This window comes from Solea solea, chromosome 18 (genome assembly GCF_958295425.1).
Source record: "Solea solea chromosome 18, fSolSol10.1, whole genome shotgun sequence".
NCBI classification, from domain to species: Eukaryota; Metazoa; Chordata; class Actinopteri; order Pleuronectiformes; family Soleidae; genus Solea; species Solea solea.
This window is the reverse complement of record NC_081151.1, coordinates 11,652,599-11,675,815: the sequence shown is the minus strand read 5'-3', so window position 1 is coordinate 11,675,815 and position 23,217 is coordinate 11,652,599.

Sequence of the window (23,217 nt, the reverse complement as noted above, 5' to 3'; positions counted from 1 at the left end):
ACAAACAGAAATGGGCTATATCAGCGAGCAAATAGCACACAACAGACTCCCACAGATGCTGAGCTTCCCTGGAAGTCCAGTCACTGTCCAGCTCACCTCGGTGTGCCATGTCACAGAGATCGATTAAAGCTGAGCTCCCACTGGTTTTATGTGTCGTGCTGCTACAGGAATGTATGAGGAGACAATTGTGATTCATGATCTGTGATGTGATTGATCACATTCTATAACACACTTTTAGTAATGAAATGTAAAAACAGCAGGATATATTTGACCATTTATTTTATGACATTTCAGAGAAAGCAGAGCTGCCCTTGCAGTCTTAGAGCAATCTCCTCGGCCACATTAAAAGTTTGAGAAAGTACTTCACCAAACCAAGAGCCTGCAAGATGTTGACATCTGGCAGTCAATTTTATTAAGTTTAAGTTTGTGATCCCAACACACCTGTGACCTGGGTCAGGTTGTTGAGCAGCAGAAATAAAATCACTCAGAGATAAGCTTATGTCGTTGCTTCTACAAATGACTGCCTGATAATCAGCATTGAACAGCCTGTCGTACTGCTTCCAAGTGCCAGAGCGTGGCATTAGCTCTTCTTTATGTATGTTTGATTTAATTTCCAGTAAATTGCTGCTTTAAACAGCCCATAAAAGCTGAATAGGACTGTGTGTGAGTGTTTGTTGTTTTGCATTCACAGTGCAGGCCAATGTCATTTCATGAAACTGCTTTCATGCTCATAAAATGAGTGTAAGCACTACAGAATATTATCAGGAGAACATTCATTATTAGGTGCTCTCTGTTAATCTGGGCTTTGGGTACGGAACAGTTGCTCAGCTGTTTTTTTCTTTTTTTTGTTTGTTTTTTTTTGTTTTTTTTCTTCTCCAGTCAGTGCCTCTCAGCCGTTCAGCCTCAACATCTTCCTTATCGCCACCTGCTCTTATGGAGCCACTGCCACTGTCAATTAGGTGAACTCATTTGTCTTCCTCTCCCAGATATTGTTCTCTGAGGAGCCAAAGGTGATGCTGATAGCTCGATCCATCTACGTCTTCCCCTCCACACCCTTTAAGCTGCGACAAAGGTAGCATTAGCATAATGCATTTCTATAGTGCCGCCGTGATGGTTTTTCCTTATCATCACCTGTTGTAGCAGAGAGAGTGTTTTGAGTTATTTCCTTTCAGCGTGTTCTTTCAAACCAAGCACCTCACACCATGACCCCATATCTCTGTCACATACAGGGAAGATTTATCATAACTAACACACAGACATTATATAAATGCAGGAAGCATGTGCAGTCTGATTCTCCAGAGGCAGTTTTGGCACTCAGTTGATATAGCAGCACGCACAGTCGCAATGGACTGCATATAGGTCGTAGAGATCAGCCAATGAATTGTTTAATAATATTTCAAAAAAGTATAATTTTGAGGCGATTGACCATGCAATGGATTGGACAGGTTGTACCCAGAAGTTTGCCTTTTGTTAGCTGGGATTGGCTGCTGTTATTTTTAACACCACATATCTTCTGAACCAAAACATTACCATCTGTTTGGCAGCTTATGTTCACACAGTATATTTTCATTTATCATCAGGAAAAACTTGCTAAATTTAGATTAAATGCAAACAGCACTCTGAATTTTCTTTCACACAATGGGGAAATATTACACGGGGGATGTTTTTTAACTCTGGTCAAAAAATCGGTTTAATCTTTTGTTTGGGTTTTTGCATGTGGGTTTTTATTAGTTTCAGCTCGGATTAGCTGGTTCAAAGTTAGGGATAGGATTGGAATTGTGGTTGGATTAAGATTAGGGATAACACTTTAGTTAGGCTGTCTAAATGAATGGAAGTCAATTAGTCCTTAAACGGATAGCTGTGTGAATCTGTGTGTGCCCATGACTTACAGAGAGACAGAGCTAAAGAAGAGGAACTTGATTGTATCAAAGCTCACGCTACTGCAACATTAATAAGTTTGAATAATTAGAAAAAAATAAAACATAAATCACTGAGTGTTGATTAGTGCAAATAAAAAATGTAAACTGCTATGGGCTATATGGGTCCTCAAACCCACATTTTGAAAGGATTGGGATATTTTCAGAACCAGAACATCTGAGTTTGATCAGAGCACTTAAAATGGACATTAATAGCAGCTCTGAACCTGGGAAACACGATTGTGTCTTCACTGCTGGTGCTTTTTACATTTAAAGAAAATGAGTCGGCTAATAACCATAACTTAACCTAAACTAACCCTAACTGTAACCAGTTCCTCACAAATGAATTTTGGCCCCATGATGACCAGATTTTGGTCTCCATGAGGATTACTGGTCCTGACAAGATTAGTGTATAAATACGAATACAAGTTCACACACTCATTCAGACAAAAAACATCATTATGTTATGTCAGTGTGTTCCATCCGATCTCATGCGGTTCCAGGAGACACATCCAGGGTGCAATTGAATGGCTTGTGTGAACAGTCATACTAAAGGCTGTTTGCATGCGATCACTGAGGACAGATGTCTGAAATGTGTGTCTTCAGACGACATTACAGGCTCAGGAACATACGCTCACACATATCTGCGTTTTGCAGAAATGTATACCATGATCCAGGTTCTCGAGTTTGATGGGATGATGGAAACCAGGACATTATTTGATGTCACGCTGACAACAACTAAGACAGCTGTGGCAGTTTGAGCTGAGCCAAAGAAGAACATGCAACGCGCGAATTTCCATTTACACACACACACAGGTTGTGATGTTGAAGAAGCCTGACGCCACTTGGGAGGCTGCACTGTTCATCTCAACCTCACCACATATGCGCCACCCCACTCCCCCACCTTCCAATCTGCTCCGATCCTCCGTGCACAAGCAGAGTCCTCCATCACCAGCCCAGTGAGACCTTTTTCTTCCCTTCACGCTGTATGATTTAATAAATGACCCCCACAGTGGACTCTGTGTGTTTTGCAAACAATCTTGTGTTACTGCAACCCCATGATATAGCAAGAACAGGCAGTAGCCGATGTGATATTACATAAAGTGTACTGCCAGATTACACTGTACGGCACCACATGATGTGATAACTGATGAATGTGTGTACAAATAAAACACAATGGTTCAATATTAAATGTTACACTACTGAACAGGACACAGCCTAACACATCAAAAGGTTTGGCAATACATATTACATAAGCCTACATTATTGAAGGTGTATGTAAACTGCTGCACAGTACAAAAGGATACAGTGAAGCCTTTAATATGAGAGCCTTTAATATTTCATGCACTGTTCTAATATGAACGTGCATTCCTATGAATTTGGGATTTTCTGTTGACGGGTTTCCGTCAACTGTTTTTTTTCACTGATCTGCATATTTGATTTGGCAGAGATTTTTTTATGGCGGATGCAACCCTCCCCATTTATCTGTGCTTGGGATTGGCACTATAGGAGCGCACTGGTGGTGCCCCCCGTGGCTCGGGTGAATAATATGTCTGACAATAACATTACAATTTAATATACTACTGTGATATACAATGTTCCCTATCTCAACATAATCTAGCTATAGTCATCTTTCCTTGTCTAATGCTTGCTTCTCCCCCCTACATATAATTGGTAGTTGTGCCGGATTTCACTGTAATTTATTATCAAGTGGAAGCACAAATGAAAGTAATAGGCGGGCCACTGGTAGCCCATGGTCCACAAGTTTGAGACCTCTGCTGTACAGTGTGGCTGATGTGTTAAACATTTAAAGTCAAATGTTGTCATATTGATAGGCCCACTTATGCCATTTAACATTGTTTATAATGGTGCTACTCAGAGTGCTCAACACTTTCTCAGGTGATACTCGGTATAAAACCTTTAAGAACGACTGCACTACACTATTTTCGGCTGATAAATCTGCCTGCCGACTAAGTTTGCAAGTCAGGGCTAATCAGTAAGTGTGAAATATTCAAAGTCATGGCTCACAAAGACTCACCACTGCCTCCCTGATGGACCACAGATCCCACCATGCTAGATATTTGATCAGAAGCTGTGACAGCCAAACCCAGTCAGGGACCATGAGTGGTTGATGTGATAGCTGCCAAAATCTAAGCAGGGATATAATCATAAGAGAGGAGAGGAAAAGTGAGTATGAAAAATAAGAGCTGAGAAATATATCATCATTCAACATCATTCCCTGTGCCACTTCTTAAGTTTTTGTTACCTTTTCGTCCCAAACGGCTAAGGCAGATTGCTGCACACCTCTGAGTCTGATGTCTATGTCATTAAAGCAAAAGGAAGTCACAGGGAGCACTACCCACTTAGTATCATAGGTAACATTTCCTGGGTTTCGCCACGTCTTGAGAACAGAAGAAGCCTCTTGGATGAGAGGTGAAATATCTTCAAGAAAAGAAGGCTGTACTGACTCAGTGTGTTTCGGATCTCTGAAGTTGGTTCTGCAACATATTTATTCCTGTTAAAAGGCCATTTCCCCCCCTCTCTCCTGACACCAATTGTATAAAGCGTTTGTTTCTCTTTTTCTTGATGATATTGGAGGGTAGGTGCATCAAATGACTTGAGCAAACACATGTTGTGATTTGGTGCTATTCAAATAAAATGTATTTGGTTGTTAACTCACAGTGACTGTGCGACTCTGACTATGTTCTTGGCTTTGCTGACAGCAAACATCTCTGCAGCACCTGCACCAAAACATCCTCTGTCATAGTTAAGAGTTGATTAGCCATAAAGTGGATTTTATGTACTTGGTCATTCGTCTTTATTTAAGCCTATTTCTTCTGTTGTGTGTTCTGATTGACCAAAAAACAGTTTTAGACCTGAGATTGTGACTGGACAACTGAGTCCTTACATTTTCTGGAAATTTTACATTCATATATTATGAGTCCAGTGGGGCATTGTCTCTGTGAGACGTGTTGACAACAGCAGGAGATTCTCAGGAGGATCCAGGTGAGAGAGCAGCACGTGTGCTTGAGCATGCATGAGGAAGTACACGCATCCAGCCGCATGTGTGGATTATGCAGAGTTTCTCTGGCTGCATTCTCACATGAGTACACTTGGACACTATCAGGAGATTAGACTGTAAGGAGCTGACAGGAGAATCTCTGGAGGCTGTGGAGGGCGACTTCTGCAGACATTTGCACTCACACACAAAGCCCCTCTGTGTATTGTCCTGGAAAATGTCCATATTTTAGTGCTTGTGGTGGTGAAAATGTGAGCACTGTGGAAAAAGTCAAACTAATTCCATATTTATTTGGTACAAAAGGCATTTTTCTGTTGTATTTCTTTCAGTTTTCTATAATAACAGACTTAGGAAAGTCTACTCACAAAACCGTGCATACAGTTAAAGGATGTGTACATACTGCTGGTGTACTGAATATATCTTTTTAGGAGAAAAATGAAGAGAATATGATCACAGTCGGAGATGTGCAGGATAAAAACCCAAGTATAATATCAAAGAGAGAGTCAGCAGCAACAAATACATATTTGTCTCTGAAGATTATGATACAAAAACAAGATAAAGAAAAACAGAGGCATGTTTGTCCTTATCAGAACAACTCACCTCATAGATCAGACATCACCTACATTTGGTTCAAACGAGCAAAAAGTGTACTTGATAGAACTAATCCAGACTCTGTTTAATTAATGAAAATGATTCTCACACATTTTATTTGAATGTCCTTGTTGGATAGAGGCCATGAAAGCAACGACCAAGCGGCTCCAAGTGGAAGGTTATTAGTAAAATGTCTAAAGCTAATAGGCATGAAGATGTAGTCATTACAATGGCTCTTCATGTATGTGACGCTATTACTTTTACCACAGTCCACTGACTATTAACCTGTCTCCTCTGATTAAATGTTGGTCCGAGAGAAAGACACAGACATTGGGAAGAAGTGGAACAGGGCTGGAGATTAATGGTTGGGGCATGACAGGCATTAAAGCATCGTGGAGATTACGCCAGTCAGAGTTATTGTAGCTTTCTGGAAATAATTTAAGACTTAAGACTTGAACAGTGGTTCTCGTGGAAGAGAGTTGTAAAGCTGTTGTGATGTTTCACACCTCCAATTGTATTGACTGAGCAGATGGATAGTTTAAAGTGTTAACTCTGCTTGAATAAAACCAAAAGCTTATGTATCTCACTGGTCCCAGCCAATCTACCTTTGACATTCCAATAAAATTTAAAGTTTTTAATCTAAATGTCAGGGGCTGAATTGACTGTAAATTTCTCACCGTATTTAAAGTTGCTGCGCAATGTTTTTCATTCTGATCACATAATGCCATGAGTCTGATCAAGTGCTTTGGCAATGGATCTCAGCTTGACCTTTAAAGGTGCATTATGTAATATATTCATTGAATGAAGTCATAAAATGACCCTGAAATGTCTTAAGAGATGAAGCAAACATGTTAAATTGAAATGCTACAGTGAGTTTATTCACAGTTTAAGTTTTATAGCCGACAAACCCACCATCTTCACCAACAAAGGCCTGTTTGATGTTAATAAAGGTGGTGGAACAGTTATGTGTGTATATGTGCAGGGCTGGAGTGGCCCAAAAAATCTGCCTTTTTTGCCAAGGAGGCCCACCGTCATTTGTAAGACAGCAATAGTTAGATATTAATATGTACTTGCAGCTTGGGAATTTGTGTATGTACATGGGGATCAGATCATTTGAAAACTTTTTTATGAAGGCATACAGTTTAGCACAATAATGTAACAGCCTTTCTCAGTTTACAATGACAGCAATGTTCTACAAAAAAAAACAAAAAACTTTGGTTTAGCAATGATGCAAACAGAGTTACATTAGCTAGTTAATGTTATCACAGTGGGTTAAACCAAAGTTAACTTGAGAGTGTATTGCTAGCAACAAAAAACACAATTTGATGCTATTTTAATTAACTGATACACTGGTTTCCATGATTTCAGATCCTCACCCTGACCTCAGCCTAACTTTAAAAACATGTCTTTACCTTAAAATGTTCTAATTTATGTTGTGGGATTTGATGTCCCCCATCTTATCCTCACTCTGTCCTTCCTTGACCCTGTCATGGTGTCCCTGTCCCTCTTCTTCGGTTTCCTCCCTGTCATGTCCTTGCTCCTCTCTTCCTTTCTCCTGATGTTGCTGCTGGCACCTGTAGTAAACATGTCTTTTATTTTGGAGCACTTTTGGGCATCCACATGTAATTGCTTCAGTTTTTTGGCCCGCATTTTCTCTGCACCTCACCATGCGCTTAGGCGTATCCATATCTTCATTGGGAGTGACCAGGATGGACAGGATTGGTAATGAAGGACATCCAATGGACAGCTCAGGTTGAATGGTTGGGATGGTTTGGTCACGTGCAGAGGACAGATACTGATTATGTTGGACGAAGGAAGTTAAAGATGAAGTTGATGGGCAGTAGGAAAAGAGGAAGATCACAGATAAGGTTCATGGATGTTGTGAAGGAGGACACGAGAACAATTGGTGTAACAGAAGACGACACAAGAGATAGGATGGAAAAGATGGAAGCAGATGCTCTGCTATGGCAACCCCTAAAGTGAGAAGCCGTGTGTTTTCTATAAAGTGCTTTTAGATTCTCAAAGATGCTTTACCATTACAATAGCTCAGTGATACATTAAAATAAGTAAAAACACATTGACCTGAGTCAAACCCTCCATCTCTGAAACTCTCTTTATACACACATCACAATAGGACTACAGGTGTAGTTCTGTCACTTCTCTTGATTGACATTAAGCTGAAATATTAGCGGATTGATAATGACATAGATGTTGTAGGTTCTCATGACATGCAGGACAGTGAAACAGAGCTGTTTACTGTTTACCTCAACACTCTGTTCCTCCAGCTCGAGTGTCCCATCTATCCTGGAAAGAGACAGTTACTGTGTTTCTTTCTGAATTTTAAATATGCACAAAATGAATCATGGATAGAAATAAATGATAATCACATCCCCTCTGAATGTCACATTAAAAGTGCATGCAGAGGTACATTCGCCAATGATTCAAACTAAATTAAAGCAGATGAAAACATTTTTTTCACTTTTGCCTCCCCATGACATCAACATTTTTTTTTCTTTTTTTGCATGAAATGTTACTTAAATGCTAATTAACAACATCATATCAAAGACTATTTTTCCCCAATATTCCTATTGGATTTTAAAGGTAGTTCTGGATATGGGATATGCCCTGTAATTCACTTTGGGATTTTTGAAGACTCATCTTGTAGTCGCGGAGTATACCAAGTTGTAAGTGCTGAATGTTTAATGGTCTCTCACTCCTCCCCTCTGCATCATGTTCAAACAAATATGGCCTCAGTCCAGATATATCCACGTCATCATCCTCTTCCTCAGAAACTCTCCAATTAACACCAAATATATAGGGGATGGTGGTGAGAAGTCCTCCATAAGCCATCTTCCTTGTCTGCCATGCTGTATCATAGCTGCAACACCTGTTCAGCACCATTTGCTACCGTAAATGCCGACCAATACGCCAACAAGACAGCTCATTTTATCTGTAAATACATAAATATGCATAAGCGATTAGCACTCCAGGAGCCATGTCATGAGGACTTTAATGATAAAACACAAGAGAACAGTGGCTTCAAGTGTGTGGCTCCAAGGTTTCATCAAAGCACATCATTCTTTACCAGTGGCTGTGGATCAGCGACAATGCCAAACTTAGGTTGCTCTGTAAAATTCACATGAGATAATACACCTAACTTATTTTTTTTATAGAATAAAATCTGAAATAGACTTAAAAATGTGATGAACATGGATGAAAACTCAGTGACTGAGTCCACAATCACTTCTTACAACCATATAATGCACTTTATTGACTGCTTACCATTTTATTTGAATGTGACGTGTTGTTTATTCACTTCACTGTAATAAAAAATATTAATGAGGTGAGGAGTTACAATTTTGACGATAAGGATTTTTAATTAACATCTGGCACTGATGACCTCCACCAGAGAGGTTACAATTTTTGCTGGTGATTGTCTATTTATGAGTGTCATCACTCAAAAAGTTAAGAGGGGATTTTGATTACATTTTCTGGGGATGTAGGATATGGTCCACAGAAGAAACTATTACATTTTGGTGGTGATCAACGCAAACAGACCCAGATTCCAGATTTAATCTAAAACAAATGTTAACCATGCGAGATGGGAGAGTTTTGACATTTTCGTTATTAACTCAAAAATGTCAGTATTTCTTCATTAAAAAAAAAAATTCATGCAAAAGTTATTAATATAGGTCTGTGTTGCTGTGCAGTTTGGTCAAAATCTAGGAAATTTAGCCGCCTTGGCAGAGGCTAGTGCACTGAGCGATTTCTCTATGGTAAAGATTATATGTGGACTTCTCTAAATGTCACACAAAACAAAGGTGGGTTCAAAATACATCACGGCGCCCATAAGTTATCTCCAAACTCAACATCAGCCAGAACAATGTGTCTCAACATTTCAAGGTTTCAGGATGATGTAATGCACGACACATGTTGATGAATATTATGTTGATATGACTTTATTTTTTGGTTATAAAGGAATAAGGATGAGAATGAGAGAAAAGGAGAACATTGAACTTCAACTATGGCAAAATTATACCTGTTGTTACTGTACCGTAATGTCAAATGTTATCCACTACATGATAGTCCTTGGTTATTTTGTTTATTTGTGTGTGGGTAACAGGAGGTAAAGATAAGAAACGGGAGTGACGCGGCTGGTGATCAAGCTAAGCCACTCCCACTTCTGGAGCCAAAGTGGTGGAAGCATGTGCAGTAGCAGTGACTGTAGACGCACGCCTCCACTTAACATGGCGCCAAAACACATCAACATAAGGCCGCAAATCTCAGGCCGAACACGACAGCATGGCTGTAGACGCACTCTGCCCTGTCCCCGCAACAACCAAACTGACCTCCAAAAATCTCATTCACTTAACACAAAGTAACACAAGTTCTCAGTAACACACAAAATGAGCCGCCCTGCTGCTCCGATGAATGCCGGTTAAATAAAGGGAAGTCACGGTATCGCAGCAATTGGGCTCCTCTGGTTGGCAGAGGAGAACAGACACGGCACCAATCCGGGGACCTCCGAGCTTCCAGGCAGGGGACCAATCGGAGACGGGCACTCGCACACAGTTGCATCCTGGGGACAACACACAACTGCAAACCCAAAACGGCAGAGGCCGTAAGAGTGTGCAATGCAACACATTCAACACGAAGAAACGTTAACAAACACAGGACCTTAAACTAACTCTGCCCAGAACACTTTGCCTCTTACTGTAAGCCAATACCAAGGTGTGCTTGGGTCCGGTCCAGTTCGTTGGAGTCGAGGAGTGTGAACGGCTCACAGTGGACAGCTGTTGATCCTCTGAGTCTCTGGAGGGAAGCAGTTCGGGCATAGAGGGAGGCATCGGCCCAGGTGCGGATCATGTGGGTGAAGGGATGGAAACACTCTCACTCGGACAGCGATTTAGGGATACTTCCCCCCTGGATTGTCACCTCTAATCATAAAAACAAGAAGTGTTACCATATGGGGGGAAGAGTTCTGTCTGCAAATAGGCCTTACCCATGAAGAATAGATTACAGACTCAGACTGAGGCCCCAACCACACTACGTTTTACATCAGTTGTAATGTTACATGTCCCAATGACACACTACCTTATAAATTGTGCAATTTAAAAAAAATCTATTAAGGAATATAATTAGGGAGCCTTTTATTCTCAAATCAAATTTCCCATGTTTTTAAATACACTAAAACTTCTTCTCACTTTTCTTTTTTTACTTCTCCCCTTTGCAGAAATCTACTTTTTTGTTGGTCCTCTTATGATTCATGTCTGTCCTCACCTGTCAATACAGGTGATGAATGTGTCGCAAACCGCAAAACCCTCAATCCCACCGCAGCAGAGGCCCAGATTCAATCCTTAGCATAGATTATTCTGGTGCATCACTGGGACCAAACTCTTGCCCACATATGGGGGGAAAAAAAACTCAATTCTGATTCAATTCACACTGTGGATGATAGATTCATTGCCCAAGCTGACGTGCATGGAATTTGCCAATTAGAGAAAGTCTGGAGAGAGAGACACGCGGAGACAACAGTCTCATTCAGTGCTGAAGAATCTTAGTTTAAGTTTATTGCACTAAACACATGCTGCAGGGACAACACATTTCAACTTAGGCAGTGTTTTCTTGCGCACTCTCGTGGGCACGGATTCAGACAGTGGTTTTAATCTCTCAATTAATGTCTACCTTAAAGATGATTTTTGTTTAAAATATTATTCTGCCTCTGTTTGTCTTTCTGAACAGAAATGATGTGAAATACTATCAGACCTGACTGGGGGAGGAGTATTTGTGTGTATACAGTCTTAAACAAATCTAAACAAATGCTGCTATAGTGAGAAAAAAGGGAGGTATTTGTGTGAACTCATTTGACAATGGTTGAAATGTAACAGATGTTTGCTCATTATTTAAAGATGGCACACTACAGCTTTAAAAAGATCAGATTTCTTGTTGGTGTTTGCATTTATAAACGGCATTGTCTGAGCTGTGTCTGCACTTGTGTTTGTCTGGAAGAAAAATATTAAAATCTTATGATTAAGTCTCAAATGTTTTTTTTTTTTACTTACTTTCGAATGTCTGCTCTTTGAGCACTTTTATTATTTTCTTTATCTTTGTCTCATCGCTTCCTCATCTCCTTTAGTATTTTATCTTTATCTTTGTTTACTTGCCCTTGGTGCTTCCTTATTGCAAATGTATGAGATTTGTGATAGTGTGTGCTCAGTTCTTGATATTATTGTTTTTGCTCTGTGCTTGGGTAGTGGAGGGCGGGGGGTATTATTTTATTGGTTTTACTGTGTAAATATACTTTGCCGTACATGGTATGGAAAGCATTATTCAAATAAAGTCTGAAAAATAAAAGATAATTGATGCCTTAATAGCGTGCCTCCTTTTTCAATTCCATTGACTGATGGAGCTCGGTTTAAATGTTCAAGCTGCAAAGTCACTGTTTCATCATCTGTTTCTCTGGGTCTGGCATTTGGGATGATAACCCTATATCTCCAGACGTATTACCCAGTAGTTCTGCTTGGTGAGTTGGAAAACAGTTCAGGTCATCTGGAAATGAAACAGGGCATCCTGCATTTGAGTAGATCATAGGCCACTGAAACGGGATAACCGAAGAGGTGACTAAATTGCCGTTAATATGAAATCCATCTCTGCTCCTAAATGCTTCAGCTTAACGCCTGCCTTCACAGCCACAGTTAAAAGATGACATCTTAGAAAAGCTCAGGGAGATCATTTGAGACTCTGCGAACAGAAAATCTTCTTTGACAGTAGCTTTTTTTTTCTTTTGTCCTCTGTGCTTCTATCGGATTTGACGGGAACACTTGCCAGAAAACATTACGTAAGTGGTGTCTGCGAAGCTGTAGCATCCTTTAAGAAGTTCAAGGGTAAGTTCAAGTCATGTCTCTCACACTTTGATCAAATGTCCTGCTTTTTGGACTCAACACAATTTCCTTCTGAGTTCAGTTTTTTTTTTCTCTCTCTTGTGTCACTACTGCTCAAGGGATTGGACAGTCCTGTTTCTGGAATGTATGAGGTAAAATACAACTAAACACTGGCAATGAGCACATTTTTTTCATAAGTGTGCAGGTTTGTTGTGTTTTGTTGAAGAAAAAGCATACTTTTTCACAACTTTGAGTTATTGCAGACACCCCGATCTAGCTATCTAATATAATATATATATATATATATATAGATAATATAAGCTTGGTTTTACTCGCTATCACTGCATGTCCAGTGCTAGGGTTCACACACCAGAAATGACTACAACCTTGCCAGTGCATTACGTGTAAGGGCTCAAGAGGTTCGTAAGAGTGCTTGGTCATGTGCCTCTGAATTGTTGTTCCAAAGTTGTTTGTAATATACACATCAAGCAAAGAGTAGATGAGTAGATGTGTCTTAATATGCAGCAGCAAAGACCATGGAGACAGTCACATGCTCCTGGATTAAAGGAGATGACATAATTAGCAAAGTGACGCAGGGAAGAAGTTACAAATAAGGTTTATCAAACATTCCAAAGAAATAGGCACGCAAGAAAGTTAGAGAGAGTTAAGACACAGACCTGCGCATTTTTGGCTCACGCCCTCATGTGGGTGTGGCAACAAAGAGGTCAGACAGGGAAGAAATAGAGAAGCTAGCATAAGTAAATGCAATATAATTAGTGGTCTCTAGAGGCAGTGATTCATAAATGTACTAAAAAAAGAACTGGTGTTACTCAGGCCACATGGCGGAATAGTAGCTGGCACTGCAAAAAGACTCAAGTTCAAAACCCGTCCAACCCAAGGCCGCATGAAGTTTGCATGTTCTCCTGTACTCTGGTTTCCTCCCAAAGTCCCAAAACATGCAGAGGTTAATTGCGTTAATTTGACTCTAATATGAATGGTTGTTTCTCTCCCTGTCCAGGGTGTACTGCACCTTTCACCCTAAGTCAGCTGGGATTGGCTCCAGGCTCCCCAGCAATAAACAGTAGGCAGTGAATAAATGAATGGTGTCACTCAACGCTCGCTTCGAACTTCCCACGAGACTTGAGAGACGTTGCAGGAAGACAAAGTGGCAAACACATCCAAATACGACAACCATAAATCACCACATGAGCAAAAACCTATACCAATAAGCTGCAACAAAACAGTTTGAGAGGCACGGAAACATCTATCAGACATGTCTTTTGCGATAAACACTCAGTATGTCATTTCTGCCATGGGGTCTCTTGATCAAAACAATAAAAGAAGGACGACCAGCAAACAGCAATGAGTGGTTGTGAGCCATAAAGTGACAAATACACACAAACAAATGCAAAAACAAAAACATGACCTTATAAAACATGTTTTATAAAGAGTCTGTCCTGAAATTTATTGTGGTTGCACATTTTTGTTTGTGCTTTAATGTAGGTAACCTAAATCATACAAGTTGTGTTGTATAATACATTTACAATGTATTAAACATCTACTTTCGGGAAACCACTATATGCATCAGCAGAGGTTTTCTCATTGACTTTCTGCCTATTCCCATATTACATTCCTTGTACACCACTTAGCAGTTTGGAGCATATTTACTCACATTGGCCTCCAACCATAAATGCTTGTGCCTGCCTCATGCAAGTATAAACAGCCTTAATGGTCAGCTTAGTTAACAAGGAAAGAATGCAGGCCTTAACTAATTTTTTTTAGATACAAACATGAAAACAAATGACCATCTGCTGTCTGTCCTGAGTTTATATTGGACCATAAAATGCTTAACAGTAGAAACAACAGGTATGCCAAGTAATATCTACTAATTGACAAAAGTATTGATTTTGGCAGTAGATAAATATTCTAAAAATAGACATACTAGTAATAAACCATGATTTACCCTGCATATCAATGTTGTGTAAAGGAAATATAAGGGAGGGAGGGATGAGACACATGATCATTTGTCCCCAGCTAGACATCACATTCACTCTGTTTAATTCTCTGCAGTACCCGGATCCGGTCATGGCATCTCTGAAAAATAAATAATAGATTTATAGAGTGGCTCGTCAGACACACAAAAGTAATGTTCTACAAGTCCCACTTCAGAGAAGTCACTTAGGGTTATTTACTTCAATGTACTGATGAATAATTGATGTAAAGGCATAGCACAGTCTTCTGTGTCTGTCCTAAATGTCCAGAGTGGAATAAAATAATATTTATGCTTTTTATTGTGTGTGTAAATCATGCAGACAGTGACTTTGTTTTTTCAGCATTTATTTTTTCCCCTGTGCTGTTCCTGGCAGCGGACGTGTGCATTCTGTGGTGACTGCAAAATACAGCAGCAAACAAACGGAACACTTAAAAGAAATTTGATTGTGATTTACTAAGACTATTAGAATGTTCCATTAGTGTACTGCAAAGGGAGCCTACGCAGGGTAATGACTGTACAACGTCGTGACAGCCTGTACTAAATGAAAAATAGATCCGCTTTCTGTGACTACAAAGCATATTCTATGCGTACGGTAACCTGATGACAAACAGTGCAGTAATTGTTTTCTGTGTTCAATAAACTGCCCGGCCTTTTTAAAAAAAGGAACAAAACAGTAAAGTGCACATTAATTGCTTGTACACTGCAAGCAGTCACATTGTATCCGCTCTGCTCTTAAGTGGTCAACACCAGACAGAGAGGCCTCCTTAGAGAAGTTGTAGCACGTATTAAAAAAAATGATTAACATACACTTTCATTGTTGTGCACAAGATTTATCAATGAGGCGGGATGACATACAACAGGTTGTTCAACTCCAGGAATAGAGACATCCAGGACTTAATTAAGTCCTGGATGACAGTGCCATGAGATTATGTATGTTGTTATTTGGCGCTATACAAATAAAATTGAATTGAATTGATAATGAGAATAATGAGAATATGCAAGCTTAGTAAACAGGCTCAAACTAATTATTACATTGAAGCTGTGAAGCACATGGTTTTTAAATGAATGTCAATCAATTTTCATGTACTGATTTGTACTGTATTGCACTGTGAACTACATTATGGACACCATTTGATGAAATTGCCATCCCGATTTCCAGATAGAAGACATTCCTTATAACCTACTATGTACTTTCCCATCCTTTATTGTTTCCCAGTATATTCCCCTTTTATCTAAAAGAAAGAAAAATCAATTTTATCACACTTTTCAATCTCACCTTCATTTCTCTGCCAAGCAGGAAACATGTTTGTGTGCCTTGTCAAGAGTAAACTTGCACTTTATTGGTATTGGATATTACCTCTTTTCCTGACTGTGCGTCAGTCCCTGGTGAAATCCTTCAGTGGTGCAGTTGAAAGAACTCTCATTTTACTGTCCATCTCCCATGACATCATATCTAATTTAACTTATCTTGCTATACTAAAACTCTATTTGTATTGATTTCTTTATGTTTTCTGACCAAAAAAAAGAACAAAATCAATGTACAAACTTTAAAGGTGGCCTTGAAGGGCTGTCAAGCTCCCCTTTAACATGACACGGTTCTTATAAAAATCCTCTCATATGGTCTTGTCAGGAAGCAATAGTCTGGCAGATGTCGGAGCTTGATTAGGAGTTTAGTCCTCGGATTTCAATCAATAGAGACGAACGCTGAGGTCAAGCTCAATTAAATGCCTCGGCCCATTATATTAGAGCTGATTGCATCGACAGCACCGCTCCACACTTGACAAAGAGAGCAGTAATCAATAGACCACCTCATAAATAGACTTGCTTAAGATTGTAGATTTTAAGGCAGGAGAAAGAGGAGGGATATATATATATATATATATATATATATATATATATATATATATATATATATATATATTATTTTTTAAATTATCTTTGAGTTGTTGTTCTTTGTATGAGGCAGTATTTAGGCTTGGGTCAAACTTTCTGCACTGCATTTATGCATGTGAAGTACATGGCTATGGTTCCATTGTAGTGGTGTACTGTGTTGTATTTACATGTCAATACTATACGGGCACTAGAATGTGACTACAACGTGTCACTAGTAGGTTCAGAATCAGCTGTTTATCAAAGAAGACGGTATCGTCTTGTGTGATTTTAGCATTCCTGTAGCAGCCTCCGCATTAGAACCACTTGAGGCTCAGCTTTAACTGTTTTCTATGGGACAACATTTATTTTTTTGAGCTTGACAGTGATTGGACAAATGCAGCAAAAACTTCACTTCCAGAGAAGCTCAGCTTCTGCATGATAATTGGAGGAACTGTGTGAAAGGCGGAACCAGTTCTTGATTGACAGCATTGCAGAAACATACACAACAGTGGAGCCTTTTCTGCCTCAGTCCTGTGTGGATTTTGCGAGAGAATTCTGTAGACAAATAGCTGGTCATTGTGTGTTATAGACCATTTTCATTTGTACATAGACGCTGTAAATAAAAAACACTATTATAGCATTTCAGTTTTACATAATTATCAAGTTTCCTTGTCCTAGCTGTTGATTTGCAGAATTAATGTAAGGACGTATGTATAAATAACTGGGCCTGAGCTTCCCCTGTTTCAAAGACCAGCAACTGCCACTGTTGGTACTAAACTACTACTACTAACTACTAACTTGCTGTACTCTCTCATATCATTAAAGCTGTAGTGCGTAACTTTGGAGAAATGCTTGTTACATTCAAACAGTTGTCAAATGAGATCAGACAATGCAGATGAAGCCAATCAGCTCCACACTAAGGGTGGGCGGACCAATCCAAAAATCATTTGTATCAATGCCAGCGTCGGAATAGGATTCAGATTAACCTGCACGCTGGATAACAGCGGTATTCTATTCAAACACAGATCCTCTCACACATTTGATGTGGTCTTTTCTCCTCCTCCTCCCCTTCCCGCTCTGTGGTGTACTGTTGTCATGCTGTCACATGACTCAGTCGCTGAGCAGACAGCTGCAGTTAGAGAGAGCATGATTGCAGAGAGACAGACGAGCATCATGTGGAGTTATTTCACAGCTGTAAATGAAAAAAAGAAGGAAAACTGTGATGTGTTTTATAACATAGATTTCTCTACAGTAATAATTTCACTCAGAATTTTGTGCAAATGCCATGTGGTGCAAAGTCAGTAAATAACAATATTTACTTAATAAATATGTTTTTGCTTAAAAATGATGCTTAAAATTGGTCCACAGATTCAACATGGAATAATAATAAACACTCGAAATGAAAAATCACTTAATCCTTAAGTTGTGAAAATGTCATCAGATTTGAAATATTCATCATTAATGGACCTAATGAATCATAACACACCTGCTGTTCCCTCTACAAACGTACAAAGGCTGCTTTTGTAAGTAAAAGGTTTCAGAATTTGAAGCGCCCACGTAACGTCATTCATCAGCTTGACGTGATCGATGCTTCTTGTCCCCGCCCACCCATATGCTATCAGTTTACGCACACAAACACTCCCTCAGTCAGGTCTGATAGTGTTTTTTGACAGAGCCTGTTTTCATATGAAGGAAGCAGCAAACAAATAATGTTGCAGTTATGTTCATGAAGACCAAACAGAGGCAGAAAGGCTCTGCTCTGCACTACAGCTTTAAGGAAAAGCTTTATGTTATTTTTGGAAATTGGTGAAACACAACAAAGAAAGTGTCAGTCAGCACATGAGAAAAATGAGAAGGTGCAAAAGGTCCATGTGCATGATATCAGACAGTGATGGATGACAAGATTTATGTCACACAGACCATGAGGAACCTCTCTAGACAAGCTGACACAGAAACTAAGGCTGTAGTGAACTATCTAACACCTGGACCAGAACGAATGTGTGTGCAGTTCACACAGGGAGTGTGTCGACTTTGTTTTTTTATGTGTACAATAATATACTGTAATTAAAAATATAATTTAAAAATGCCTCTGAAAATAAATGTAATTCAAGGAACCAAAATGCTCCAGTGCTTTTGCTTTGAAACACATCCAGAAGTTTATATTTGTGAGATTTGACCGATGCATACGATGGAAGTGTAGTCAAAGATACTGTTTATTTTGCTGTGAACTTGAGCAGAGAAAATAGCAGAGAGTTGTACTTTCAGGAAATAGCACGACATCTTGACGTGCTTCTCATGTGTCCAGTTTGGCCCCAGCCTGAAAGGAGATGAAGGGCAATAGTGAGCCTCATGTACATTCAACCGCAGAAGAAAAAGAACTACTCTCGTTGTAGCTGCTGAGATGCAGAGCATCCACCGTGCCAGAGGGGGAGCTGTGTATCTGAGAGCTGACTTGCTAATTACGTCACTTCCAGGTACCTGGCCAATCACAGGACAGTGGGAAAGCTCTCGTTGGCTGGCCAATCAGAACACAGTCCACGTTTTGGGGGTGTGATTTTGGTCTGAAACAGCACGGCTGACGAGAGCGTCAGTGAGGAGATATTTTGATCGGCTCGTTTGCAGTTTTTTTGACCATGAAAACAAGTTAATATATGTAAGAAGACCTCCATAACTAACATATATGTGCGATACGAGCATTCGATGTCACCTTTAAACATTTTCAGGCCAGTTAGTGTTTTCATTTAGGGCATTCCAAAAGTTGACCACCTGCAGTTGCCTTGTGCTGACCCCTTGGTGGTGTGTGTTTTTTGTGTGAGTACAGCTGGGCCAAGAGTGTTCACGCATTTAAAAATGAACTTGATAAAAGAGAACTTTGCAAAACTGAGCAACTTGTGGTTTTTTTTTTCTCATTGGTTTTTAATCCATTATTTTCAGTTCTTGTTTATATATCAGGAATGCAATGCATGCATTAACAGGCTACTTACCTGTCAGAATGTGTCAAATGTGATGTAACAGCAATTACCTCTCATAATTAAACAGACAAGAGCTACATTAAACCTGTCGTTTCAAAAGCCTTTTTTTTTTGCTTAATTGAGCCAATGAGTATGACTGTAATTTCATGCACTGCTGGATTTATCCTCAATGACCTGTTGCCCCACTTCTATGAGCCGTTGGGTATGACCACCTGCTGTGTTTCAGCTTTTCTGAATAACTTTGACAAGATGTCCAGGCAAATGGGTGTGATGTCGACATAATGAGGTACAACATGTTATTGGAGTCCTCAGTTAACCTAACCCCATGCTTGTTTAATTGTTTGTTTTTTTGCAGTAGACTTAGGGGTGGGGGTCTATTTAAATCCTGAGAGGTCCAGATGGAAACCAAGGTCCAGAAAATGTTAATTATTAATAAATGTAGAATAAAAAGTGTAAAAAGAATTGTAAAAGAATAATTAAAGTTACCCTTTTTAGTATTTGTTTACTAAAAAACTCTTTTATTTTACCACTCTTTGTCACTTTTATCTGATTATCAGTCATCATTTTGATTATTTTTCCTCCTGCCTAATTTCTTGCCTGATTGTGTCTCACTCACTCTGTTGTTTACAACAGGAGCTGCTGCTATGTTTTGCTCACAGTTTGCAGATATAATGCAATAACAGTCATTTAAATACTGCTCTGGAGTCAACCAAATACCAGGACAAAAACGGAGAAAACAAGTGTTGTATTTGTGATTATCATTATACATCTTTGAAAGTGTGCTGAAAGATACTTTTCTCAGTTTATGTTGTTGTGAGATGCAAGTGGTTTACAGTAAAAACAGAAAATAGCTCTTATACCAAGCAAACCAGTAACTGACTGTTGTCACATGGTAATTTACTTTTCCTGGACCTGTTGAGCCGTTAAGCCTGGAAAAGCTCTGCCAGTTAAAATACACTCAATAAAGTCGCTGTTACTATGGAAACAGGTGCAGATCCAGATAGGACGGCATCTAGGTTTGGAATCAGGACTGTGGTCTGGCTAATAGTGACCTGGGCCTTTGGAATAAGCCTTTTATATGCTTATATACTTTAGGCAAAGGCCTTGCTTTACATCTTGCACCGCCATGTTTCTACATCGACCCGAACAGACAAACCAGCCAGAGCATACATGTTGTGTTTTAAAGCAGAAGCTCAATGCAAACAAAGTGGACCAACATTATTTCTGGTATGTGAAGGCCATCATAGTCCCCTGATACTTTTGGGAAATGGAGGGGTGAGTGGAGGAGTCTTAAATTTGCTACAACATGCATGTATTATATTTGACTAATTATCTGCCAGTTATGCTGCTTCTTTAAATAGCAATACAATAAATGAATAACACAATTTTTGACAAAATGTAAATTCAAGTGACTGTGTTAGAGTTGCACATGTTTTTATTTGTATTTGTGCATTTGTGGTTTGCAGAAATGTTCAATGTTCAACTGGCTCAGCATAAGTAGCTAGTATATGCAGTAGCTCACAAATACAAGTCTCAGAAGTTGTTTTCTTGCTTCATTCGGTTTTTCTTTGACCATTCCTGTCATTTGTCTTTTTTTCTTTGTGCCAAAATGAAACTGAGCACTTTCTAAATACAGCTTTTCCCAACAAACAATTTTTCTCCTGTCTTTTTTTCATTTATACACTCACCTCAGTGAGTAACACAAGGCAGTTCACCACTCATCCTTTCTCCACCTTTTCTTGCTTTATCCTTGTTTTGTCATCACCAATTTCCCACAAAGGCCTGAAGTCCTGCAAAACCTTTCAATACTGCACAAGGAATTAACATTAGATTAGTGACAGAATGAGAAGATGATTTTACACATTCAAAAGACAACCACCGTCAGCAGGAAAGAGGTGTTGCCACACACCGCAAAACAGCACCAATTGTGCTGGAAATGTCACGTTCACTTGTGCAGTCAATAAGAGAGGAAACAGTTGTCACCTTTGGGACTTCAGAACACAGATTATTGCATCATTCAGGCCGACACCTTTATTTATTTTATTTTAACTGGAAATTGTTCTGAGAAGCACTTCTAAAAGCCACATAGGACTGAGCTTACTTGAATTCCCTCACAGCTGGGCAGAAAGGAGCAACTGTCCATGGGTGTCTGACAACTCAGAGAATTCATGATGGTGACAATACAAATACTCAACCTGACTGGCAAATACTGGACTGGCAATCAGGAATACCCAGTGGGTCAACATACCTTGGGGCTGGTAAACAACTTTTTTTTCCCTAAGAAAGCAGCCCATTGTTTCGTTTCCTATACTGATGACGGGCTTTCTCATAGTTTGGAGCAGAAAGTGGTGCAGAGAAAATACGGGCCAAAAAAGTGGAAGCAATTACAGGCGGATGCCAAGAAATGCTCAAAAATAACGGATATGTTTACTGCAGCGGCACCTGCAGACAACACTTTGAGCAACAACATCAGCAGGAAGGAGGAGAGATGGCTGGCCATAGAATATGACAGGGAGGAAACCAAGGAAGAGGAACGGGGAGACCATGACAGGGCCAAGGAGGGACGGAGTGAGAGTGGAGTTGATATATCATACATACAATACAACTATCTCTCTGCATTGTTCTAGTTTAAAAACACCAGTACTGCGATCAGATGTCTGTGACCAATGACTGTGGACTGCCTTGGCCAAAAATGCCAGTCCAGCCCTGCAACGGTGTATCCCATCCTTTCACCTGTGTCAGCTGGGATTGGCTCCAGTGGCCCGTGAACCCTCATGTGGAGGATAAAGCGGTAGAAGATGGCTGGATCCCATTCAATTATTTGTGTAGCGCCAAATCACAACATACATTATTTTAAGGCACTGTATATAAGCACAAACCTTTACAATATTATGGAGAGAAGTGAAACCCAAAAATTCACACAATGGAGGAGAGGGGAGGAAAGTGAAAGAGAGATGCAAAGTAGAGACAGGAGCAGATATATAACAGTTGTGTCAGGTTATAGGTTTAGACAGTTCTGAATCAGTTATGACATGTTTATAGAACTGCAATGTCACTCATACAGACAGCAGAGCAACTTTAATTATAGCATAATAATGATGACAATAATACGACTGCTAGTGAACCGACACTGGGAGCTGGTTCCACAGGAGAGAGGAGAGCCTGGTAACTGAAGGCTCTGTCTCCCATTCTGCTCTTACAGACTCTGGGAACCACAAGTAAACCTGCATTTTGGGACCAAAGTGATCTATTGGTGTGATATGGTAGGACTAGGTCCTTAAGGTGTGATGGGGCCTAAAATCATTAAGGGCTTTGTACGTGGGGATTCAAGATTCAAGATTCAAGAAGTTTTTATTGTCATTATGAGGACATAATGAAATTTTTGCAGAGGAGGAGGATTTTAAGTTGAATTCTAAACTGTACGCAGAGCTAGTGTCGAGAAGCTAACAGAGTGATATGGTCTCTCTTTCTATTTCCTGCGAGAACTCATGCTGCAGCATTTTGAATTAACTGGAGGGTTTTAACAGACATATTGGAACATCCTGATAGTAATGAGTTGCAGTAATCCAATCTAGATGTAACAAAAAGCAATAGTTTTTCAGCATCCTTTAAGGACAAAATGTTTCTTAGGCTTGGTGAAGGGATAGGGAACTGTTATTTCTATTCACCTTTGGTGTTTCACAGCAGTTAGCCTTCGAAATGTTACCTTACAGGCTCCCTAGTTTTAATCATCCATAACATTCTTCTTTTCTTCTGATGTCAGTCAGTTGCTGTTTCTTATTGAAGGATGTGCAGCGGACCGGAAGTCGCATTGCAGTTAAATGGGAGACTCTGGCCTTTTAAAGATAACATATGTAACATCTTGGTGGTAAAATATCCAAAACGTACAAGGCTATATTAATGTTTGTAACACTGTTTAAATTAATTAATTACCTGATGCTCTGACCTGAAGCTCACCATCAAGTCAACAACT